Source organism: Gadus chalcogrammus, chromosome 12 (assembly GCF_026213295.1).
Source record: "Gadus chalcogrammus isolate NIFS_2021 chromosome 12, NIFS_Gcha_1.0, whole genome shotgun sequence".
In the NCBI taxonomy this organism is placed as follows: domain Eukaryota; kingdom Metazoa; phylum Chordata; class Actinopteri; order Gadiformes; family Gadidae; genus Gadus; species Gadus chalcogrammus.
This window is the reverse complement of record NC_079423.1, coordinates 7,029,204-7,039,203: the sequence shown is the minus strand read 5'-3', so window position 1 is coordinate 7,039,203 and position 10,000 is coordinate 7,029,204. Positions and strand designations below refer to the sequence as shown.

The window sequence follows — 10,000 nt, the reverse complement described above, 5'->3', positions numbered from 1 at the left end:
GAACCAAGGTTAACGGTTAAAGTGTCAGAGAATGGGTGGTGATTTTTTGACGTCCTCCCATGATCTGAAGTGAGCGTGCGTGTTTGTGTTGGTGAAAGTTTAAGAAATGTACAACTGTCGGTTCAGCTCTCTGGTGCTCCCTGCTGGCAGTATCACTATACTGTCCTCATGTTTCACAAAAATAGTTTTGAGAGACGTTGTCAGTTTTTGTATGTTGCTTAAATCCTCCAAAGCGGTTGGCAGTAAACATCAGGTCACGGTACGCCACGGTAGGCCACGGAGACAACGAGCTCGAGTTGAAAAAGAAAAAGCTTACAGCACCTGGTATTCCCAGGCGGTCTCCCATCCAAGTACTAACCAGGCCCGACCCTGCTTAGCTTCCGAGATCAGACGAGATCGGGTGTGTTCAGGGTGGTATGGCCGTAAGCAATTAGTGCAGGCGCAAAGCCAGGTTTTATACAGTAGCACATAAGGAGTGAGAAAGCTGCTGAGGCTTGACGTTACACTTTTACAAAAACAATCATTAGTTAGATATAAACGGCAGTAATTGATTCAGTAGGACTCCTTATCCATGTAAACGATCATTGTGACATCTGAATTCATTAATTATCTGAAATACACTGCATGTGCGTGTGATGTTAAATGTTTGATCCAAGGTTAACGGTTAAAGTGTCAGAGAATGGGTGGTGATTTGTTGACGTCCTCCCATGATCTGGGCCCTGTACCACGAAGCTCGCTTAGAGGGTTAGCGAGGTATGTTGAGCTCCAAGCCTGGGTTAGTTGTACCACGAAAGTCGATCTCTTTTAGCGTCGCTGTATCACCATGGTGACTTATGCTCGCAACCAAACCTGGTCGGGAGCAGTTTTTCGGCTTAGTCTAGCCGGAGATCGGCTACTTAAATCGGCGTGCGCAGCTTCCTAGCCCCTCCTCTGACAATGGCGTCACCATTTGTGGGTGTTCCCGTGGACCCCGGCGCACTTCTCCGGAGACAAGGGTTTTACGGGACAGAACCGATCCCTTGGCATTGTCTGATGATATTCAGATTTCAGACTTTATTGTCATTGTGCAAACAACGAAATTGGGGTTCTTCATGAGAGATACAGATTCTCATCAGAGGGTGTTCGTTATTTGATCGTCCTTTTGGACCTTATGTAGACAATGATTACTGTTGCGCATTGTGTCTCAGTGACAGAGTGCTAGAGTGGAGGTAGCGCGTCAGTCTTGAATTTCTGCGCGGGGGGTTCGACTCCCATGTGACGCGAAATATATGTGAAGCTTAAAAAGTCCTAATTCTCATGCATATGGAATACTTAATCACTAAAACTTATGGAATTATATTTTTGTGCTTATTTCGAACTTCAACCCATATTTTCAAGGCCGTGCTGGCAACACATCTATGGGGGTAAAATGCATGATGATAGACCGGCGAATTTGAACCCCGGTCGCTGGCGTTCGGGTCTTATACTAATCCACTACGCTACAGCCGCTACCTCTCAGCGGCCAAAAACATGCGATACATTGCTTAAATAGGGTGTATTTAAAGTGAATTCCCTAAATGATAGAATAAGGCAGGATGGACGTTGCTTATGCATTTTTAAATCATCATCATTCTATTTGGATTAATGGCGAACAATTCTGCATTTGGCATAGTTATCTTACAGACAATATGCAGAATCTTTTCACTTATACTCATAGACTGCTTGATCTATCGTAAAGGTGAGAAAAATGACGCAAAAAACGCCCCTTTCACGTGAACGCGCACTGAACCTAAAGCGGAAAACCTGGTTCAACTAATTGAATCTAAAGTGAGCTTCGTGGTACCATTTAACTCTGATTGCGAGTTGCGGCTCTGTCGAGCCAGGTTTTCCCAAGAAAGCCTGGGTATGTTCAGCGAGCTTTGTGGTATAGGGCACTGAAGTGAGCGTGCGTGTTTGTGTTGGTGAAAGTTTAAGAAATGTACAACTGTCGTTTCAGCTCTCTGGTGCTCCCTGCTGGCAGTATCACTATACTGTCCTCATGTTTCACAAAAATAGTTTTGAGAGACGTTTTCAGTTTTTGTATGTTGCTTAAATCCTCCAAAGCGGTTGGCAGTAAACATCAGGTCACGGTACGCCACGGTAGGCCACGGAGGCAATGAGCTCGAGTTGAAAAAGAAAAAGCTTACAGCACCTGGTATTCCCAGGCGGTCTCCCATCCAAGTACTAACCAGGCCCGACCCTGCTTAGCTTCCGAGATCAGACGAGATCGGGCGTGTTCAGGGTGGTATGGCCGTAACCAATTAGTACAGGCGCAAAACCAGGTTTTAAACCGTAGCAGATAAGGAGTGAGAAAGCTGCTGAGGCTTGACGTTACACTTTTACAAAAACAATCATTAGTTAGATATAAACGGCAGTAATTGATTCAGTAGGACTCCTTATCCATGTAAACGATCATTGTGACATCTGAATTCATTAATTATCTGAAATACACTGCGTGTGCGTGTGATGTTAAATGTTTGAACCAAGGTTAACGGTTAAAGTGTCAGAGAATGGGTGGTGATTTTTTGACGTCCTCCCATGATCTGAAGTGAGCGTGCGTGTTTGTGTTGGTGAAAGTTTAAGAAATGTACAACTGTCGGTTCAGCTCTCTGGTGCTCCCTGCTGGCAGTATCACTATACTGTCCTCATGTTTCACAAAAATAGTTTTGAGAGACGTTGTCAGTTTTTGTATGTTGCTTAAATCCTCCATAGCGGTTGGCAGTAAACATCAGGTCACGGTACGCCACGGTAGGCCACGGAGGCAACGAGCTCGAGTTGAAAAAGAAAAAGCTTACAGCACCTGGTATTCCCAGGCGGTCTCCCATCCAAGTACTAACCAGGCCCGACCCTGCTTAGCTTCCGAGATCAGACGAAATCGAGCGTGTTCAGGGTGGTATGGCCGTAAGCAATTAGTGCAGGCGCAAAACCAGGTTTTATACAGTAGCACATAAGGAGTGAGAAAGCTGCTGAGGCTCGACGTTACACTTTTACAAAAACAATCATTAGTTAGATATAAACGGCAGTAATTGATTCAGTAGGACTCCTTATCCATGTAAACGATCATTGTGACATCTGAATTCATTAATTATCTGAAATACACTGCGTGTGCGTGTGATGTTAAATGTTTGAACCAAGGTTAACGGTTAAAGTGTCAGAGAATGGGTGGTGATTTGTTGACGTCCTCCCATGATCTGAAGTGAGCGTGCGTGTTTGTGTTGGTGAAAGTTTAAGAAATGTACAACTGTCGTTTCAGCTCTCTGGTGCTCCCTGCTGGCAGTATCACTATACTGTCCTCATGTTTCACAAAAATAGTTTTGAGAGACGTTTTCAGTTTTTGTATGTTGCTTAAATCCTCCAAAGCGGTTGGCAGTAAACATCAGGTCACGGTACGCCACGGTAGGCCACGGAGGCAATGAGCTCGAGTTGAAAAAGAAAAAGCTTACAACACCTGGTATTCCCAGGCGGTCTCCCATCCAAGTACTAACCAGGCCCGACCCTGCTTAGCTTCCGAGATCAGACGAGATCGGGCGTGTTCAGGGTGGTATGGCCGTAAGCAATTAGTACAGGCGCAAAACCAGGTTTTATACAGTAGCAGATAAGGAGTGAGAAAGCTGCTGAGGCTTGACGTTACACTTTTACAAAAACAATCATTAGTTAGATATAAACGGCAGTAATTGATTCAGTAGGACTCCTTATCCATGTAAACGATCATTGTGACATCTGAATTCATTAATTATCTGAAATACACTGCGTGTGCGTGTGATGTTAAATGTTTGAACCAAGGTTAACGGTTAAAGTGTCAGAGAATGGGTGGTGATTTTTTGACGTCCTCCCATGATCTGAAGTGAGCGTGCGTGTTTGTGTTGGTGAAAGTTTAAGAAATGTACAACTGTCGGTTCAGCTCTCTGGTGCTCCCTGCTGGCAGTATCACTATACTGTCCTCATGTTTCACAAAAATAGTTTTGAGAGACGTTGTCAGTTTTTGTATGTTGCTTAAATCCTCCAAAGCGGTTGGCAGTAAACATCAGGTCACGGTACGCCACGGTAGGCCACGGAGTCAACGAGCTCGAGTTGAAAAAGAAAAAGCTTACAGTACCTGGTATTCCCATGCGGTCTCCCATCCAAGTACTAACCAGGCCCGACCCTGCTTAGCTTCCGAGATCAAACGAGATCGGGCGTGTTCAGGGTGGTATGGCCGTAAGCAATTAGTGCAGGCGCAAAACCAGGTTTTATACAGTAGCACATAAGGAGTGAGAAAGCTGCTGAGGCTCGACGTTACACTTTTACAAAAACAATCATTAGTTAGATATAAACGGCAGTAATTGATTCAGTAGGACTCCTTATCCATGTAAACGATCATTGTGACATCTGAATTCATTAATTATCTGAAATACACTGCGTGTGCGTGTGATGTTAAATGTTTGAACCAAGGTTAACGGTTAAAGTGTCAGAGAATGGGTGGTGATTTTTTGACGTCCTCCCATGATCTGAAGTGAGCGTGCGTGTTTGTGTTGGTGAAAGTTTAAGAAATGTACAACTGTCGTTTCAGCTCTCTGGTCCTCCCTGCTGGCATTATCACTATACTGTCCTCATGTTTCACAAAAATAGTTTTGAGAGACGTTGTCAGTTTTTGTATGTTGCTTAAATCCTCCAAAGCGGTTGGCAGTAAACATCAGGTCACGGTACGCCACGGTAGGCCACGGAGGCAATGAGCTCGAGTTGAAAAAGAAAAAAATTACAGCACCTGGTATTCCCAAGCAGTCTCCCATCCATGTACTAACCAGGCCCGACCCTGCTTAGCTTCCGAGATCAGACGAGATCGGGCGTGTTTTTTTTTTTTTTTTTTTTTTTTTTTTTTTTATTATCAAAAAATATAGTTTACAATTAAAATTCCGTATTTACAGTAATTTACAATCTTTTACGGTCATAACCAAACACAGTATGACACACAGAAGACATACAGATAGTTGATAATCACAAATGTACGCAACAATCACATAGAGAGGTTAACCCTAATCATACACAACAAATATTTGCCTCGGAGTGGTCCGCCAGGTCTTAACAAGCAGGAAAAACAATGCCCACACTACACACTAAATCCTAACGTCCCTGATTCCGTTAACATGACTAAAGTGCTGTTCCTAACAAAATACTTGTGAAAATCCTCCCTCCTAAGCGTGTGGACCAACCTCACATTCTTTTTAAAAGTTGCCACAAACCACTCCCATACCGGTATCACCCTCTCCTCATATTGCGCAACGTTCCTCCTGCATACAATTGCATGACGGACTGTGCTCAACATGAAATTCACCAAATTTACATTCACATCTTTCACCTTTCCAACCACACCAAACAACAACAGTTTCTTCCATTCAACATCCTTCCCAACCTTGATCCCACAGTGTACACTCAGCAAATCCTTAACCTTCTCAAAAAAAACAAACAACATTGAACATTCAATGAAATAATGATCAAAGGTCTCATCCACCTCTTTACAAACATTGCACACTCTACCCACAGTACTATCAATTTGGTGCAAAACAACATTCGTGAAAACCCTATTGTGCCTGATCTTAAAATCATTGTGCTCACATTCAATAGAGTTATACTTCACATTCAAGTTGCCCCACATTTTCTTCACGTCAAACCCCTCAAAAGCCTTTCCCCACACCTTCTCTGACGCTGGCCTCTTCATCCCACCGCCCATCAAATCCATATACACACTTTTTGTACTAACATCCTCAAACTTAACTCTCTTACCTCCCCTCTCCACCCCCAACTCGACCATCGTGTTCTCCTCGCCTATCCCTCCCTGTCCTAACAGTAGTGTCATCCACCCTGTACCAATACTTCCCTTTACTCTCCTATACATCCCAACAACCACAGCCCCCCTCACATCTCTATTAAACCTCCTTACATCCCTTATGATCACCTGTTCCGCCTTAAAAACGTTACCCCCCTCCAACATTAAATGCTTGACCTGTTTAATACCGGCTTTCTCAAAATGTTTACTGACCAGTATTCTGTTATTGTGAAGTATTTTTGGGTTATGAAAGATTGGCTGATTCAGAACCTCGGCTCTGTCCACACGCTCATACTTCACGTACTCCAAATATTTCCCCCATGCCTCAAAAACCTCTCGATAGAAATACGACATCCCTTGACACCTCGGCTTATTAAACATCATAAAAAGACCATTCACACCACAACCACCATACCTGTGCAAATAGTCCTCAAAAAAACCCATCCAACAATACTCCTCCTTTCCAAATAAATATTTCTTAATTGTTTTCACTCGTAACGCCCTTTTCTTCACCTCCACATCTATCAATTTCAGTCCTCCATCCTCATACCCATTCGTCAAGACCTTATGCGCAATTTTGGCCGGTTTCCCATCCCACAAAAAATTGTTAACAGCCCCATTCAACTCCTTTACTACCCACAATGGTAGATCCAGGGTGCTCAGCACATGATTCACCCGTGACATCATCAAGCAATTCACCACAATCACCTTACCCCTCAGTCTCAACTTCCTCATCTTCCATAAATTCAAATTCTGCTTCACTTTATTCAGAACCCCTGTCCACGTGACATCCCTTGCCTCATTTTCATCCACACCCACATTCACACCTAATACCTTTATCATCCCCTTAGAAACAGTCAGCGGAATGTCACACTCGCTCATATCCACTGCCCCTACACAAAGGATCTCTGACTTTTCCAGGTTAATCTTTGCCCCCGATGCACTCCCATATATTCCCAATAACTCAATTACCCTTTTCACACTGGCCAAATTCCTAACTGTAATGCTTGTGTCATCTGCGTATTGATGGATTAAACTCCTACCTCCTCCCGGGATGTTGATGCCTTGTATGTGCTGATCCTTTTTTAGCATGGTGGCTAATGGTTCAGCCGTTATACTGTACAATAATGCAGATAACGGACAACCCTGCCTAACTGACCTCTCTAATCTAAAACTATCCGTCAATACCCCGTTACACTTGACCCTACTCTTTGCATTACTATACAATAATCGAATCCACTTCACTAACCTATCCCCAAAACCAAATCTCTCTAGCGCCCTAAACATAAACTCATGTTCTACCCTATCAAAAGCTTTGTTAAAATCTACACTCAATACTACACCTCCCTCTTCTTTCATATGCCTCACTACATCCCTAACTGACCCTATCGTGTCCGCTATATCTCTCCCTGGAATACTGTAAGTTTGGGTTGATGAAACTATGGTCCCTACTACCGACTTAATCCGATTAGCTAAAGTTTTGGCCAGTACCTTATAGTCAGTGTTCAACAGACTTAACCCTCTGTAGTTCCCTAACTGCAATTTACTACCCTTATTCTTGTAGAGTACCGCTATTAACCCCGTCGACATCGACTTGCTAACCATCCCTAACCTTTCCATTTCCCTATATACCTTTAATAAAATCGGACATAACAACTCACTCAAGCACTTGTAAAACTCTGCCGGCAATCCATCAGAGCCAGGACTTTTGTTATTGGACAGGCTGCTGACGGCCGCCATCACCTCCGATTCTCCTAACTCACACTCACATACTTCCCTATCACTATCCGATAACACATGCTCAACCGTTCCTAATACCTTGTCCACACTATCCTTATCTACATAGCCTTTGCTAAATAAATCACTGTAAAACCCCTGCACTCTCTCCAACACCCCCACAAAATCATGTACCACTTCCCCTCTCTCATCCTCTATCTGAGCTATGTATGTTCTACCCTGTTTCCTTTTTTCCAGCCCCAAAAAGAAAGACGTACATTTCTCCCCATCTACCGCATACTGCGCCCGACTCCTAACTATTGCCCCTTTACACCTCTCCCTTTCATAAGATTCTAATTCCCCTTTAATGCCTATGTAGTCAGCTAAGTCCCTATTCACATCGTCATCTAACCTCCTCAATTCCTCAGCCAATCGCTCTCTCAATACACATTCCGTCCTCCTCTTTACTTGACTCCGCTTTTTACAATAATTGATGCTCAACATTTTCACCTTTATCTTCACACATTCCCACCACTCACACACGTCTGCATCATACCCCACACAATTCATTTGCTCCTTAACACACCCTCTCACCATCTCAATATACTCGCTCTCTTCCAACACACTTGTATTCAAACACCAAACTCCCCCCCCTGTCCCTCTACTTCTGTCACCCATCTGAAAGATTATTGCTGCATGATCACTATAACCAGTGAATTTATACTGTACACTGCTCAAAGTATCAGCGATGTCCTGTCGTGCTAAACATAAATCGATCCTACTTTGCTTTAGCACTCCGTTCACTATCTGCCTCCTAGAAAATTCCCTCTTGGCAGCATTTCTAACCCTCCACACATCGACCAAACCCCCATCCTCAATCATTTTGAACAAAGCCTTCCGGGCCGAATCCTGTCTAAAACTATCTCTCCTATAAACATCCAGCTTGCTACAAAACACATTAAAATCTCCCACGAGAACACAATTCCTAGTGCAGAGCAAACCAAGAGAGATAAAAAATAGCCTTTTTTCCACTTCTCTGTTAGGTGCGTATACATTAATTAGTCTATACGTTACATTATTAACATCAAAATCGATTCCAATCACCCTCCCCTTCCCATCATTCAGAACCTCCTTCACATTCCCAACCACATCCTCCTTTACAAGTATTGCCACACCACACGATCTTGCCGTCCCACAATTGACGAATAACAGTCCCCTCCATTTCTCCTTGATTTCTGGCATTTTAGCCTGTGTCCAGTTTGTTTCCTGCAGCACTAAAATATCGGATTTAAATTTGATTAACACCTCATCAAACTTCGCCATATTGTTAAGACCGTTGATATTAATTGATGTGAGTGTGACCATTGAAATCAAAAGACACAGAGTGGGTATTACTGTTAAAATCTTTTTTTTTTTTTACGTACCCCTTTCTTTTTCAAGTTCCTCTGTTCCTCATCGGAATCAACCCCTCTCCTGCGTCTGACCCTGGGCGCCCTCTCCCTACAAACACCCAACGCCTCATTCCCAGACTTATTCTCCCTCTCCCTTCCATCAGCCAGTGTGGGGGGGGAAATTATAGGCGCCATACCACGCCAATGAGACGCGTCGGCTGTAGCCTCAATAGTCACAGCACAAGACCCCCAGGCTGCATCTTCCTCTACTGTAGGCCACCCGGGCGCCTGTAAAGAGAGGAGCCCCGCTTGAGAGCTCCTGCCCCCCCCCAACCCTGTGCCCCCATCTCCCCCTGATGCCGGGGCCATTGACACAACCAAATCCACTTCTAGGCTAGCCCCCGTGCCATGTCCCGCCTCGTTCCCCAACTGTCCAGACCCCCGCGGCACCTTGGCTACGCCCTCCGCTGGTGTAGGGTGCCCAGATGCCGGTAGAGAGGAAAGCTCTCCTTGAGAGCTTTGCCCCCCGGGCAACCCCATGCCCCCCACACCCGGGTCCTTCAGCACAACCTGTAGCTGACTGTCCAAGACTGTCTCCCCGTCAGACAGCTCCCCGTGCTCCATCTCCTCTTCCGCACTCTCTTCCCCTCCACTTTCCTCACTCTCCAACGATACAGCCCTTGAGTCTGGGTCAACTGAGAGGGCACCCCCTCCCACCTGCTCCTCCTTACACACACAATTTCCCTTTCTATTACCACACTCTCTGCATTTAATCACAGCCACACACTCCCTTGCATAGTGTCCCTGCTTCCCGCACTTCCGACAGAGGAAGTCAGGACAGTCCCTCACTATATGTCCAGGCTGGATGCACAATCTACACACCTTTAATTGTCTGTCATGGATGACTCGGAAATATTCAGCACCCTTTTCAGTGTCAAAACGTGTGGACCAAGGCAAGGACCGTACTTCCTTGTTAAACTTCACCTTAACAAACCGTGTACCCTCACATATGGTCATCCCAGGCCACTTCCTCCTTGCAATCGGCGAAACTGCCTCCACACCCCAGTCCGCA

The 10,000-nt window shown here is 44.7% G+C and overlaps 5 non-coding genes across 5 annotated transcripts; all 5 read right to left on the bottom strand.

The window, feature by feature from the left end:
• Positions 1 to 309: 309 nt before the first annotated feature.
• LOC130400795 (5S ribosomal RNA) lies at positions 310 to 428 on the bottom strand. Its single transcript, XR_008903268.1, has one exon. It is a non-coding gene; the product is annotated as a 5S ribosomal RNA (ribosomal RNA).
• Positions 429 to 2,158: 1,730 nt separating this feature from the next.
• On the bottom strand, positions 2,159 to 2,277 carry LOC130400272 (5S ribosomal RNA). The gene has a single exon (XR_008902747.1). It is a non-coding gene; the product is annotated as a 5S ribosomal RNA (ribosomal RNA).
• Positions 2,278 to 2,806: 529 nt separating this feature from the next.
• Positions 2,807 to 2,925, bottom strand: LOC130400695 (5S ribosomal RNA). Its single transcript, XR_008903171.1, has one exon. It is a non-coding gene; the product is annotated as a 5S ribosomal RNA (ribosomal RNA).
• A 529-nt stretch (positions 2,926 to 3,454) lies between these two features.
• On the bottom strand, positions 3,455 to 3,573 carry LOC130399880 (5S ribosomal RNA). Its single transcript, XR_008902374.1, has one exon. It is a non-coding gene; the product is annotated as a 5S ribosomal RNA (ribosomal RNA).
• Positions 3,574 to 4,102: 529 nt separating this feature from the next.
• LOC130400495 (5S ribosomal RNA) lies at positions 4,103 to 4,221 on the bottom strand. Its single transcript, XR_008902978.1, has one exon. It is a non-coding gene; the product is annotated as a 5S ribosomal RNA (ribosomal RNA).
• Positions 4,222 to 10,000: the final 5,779 nt, after the last annotated feature.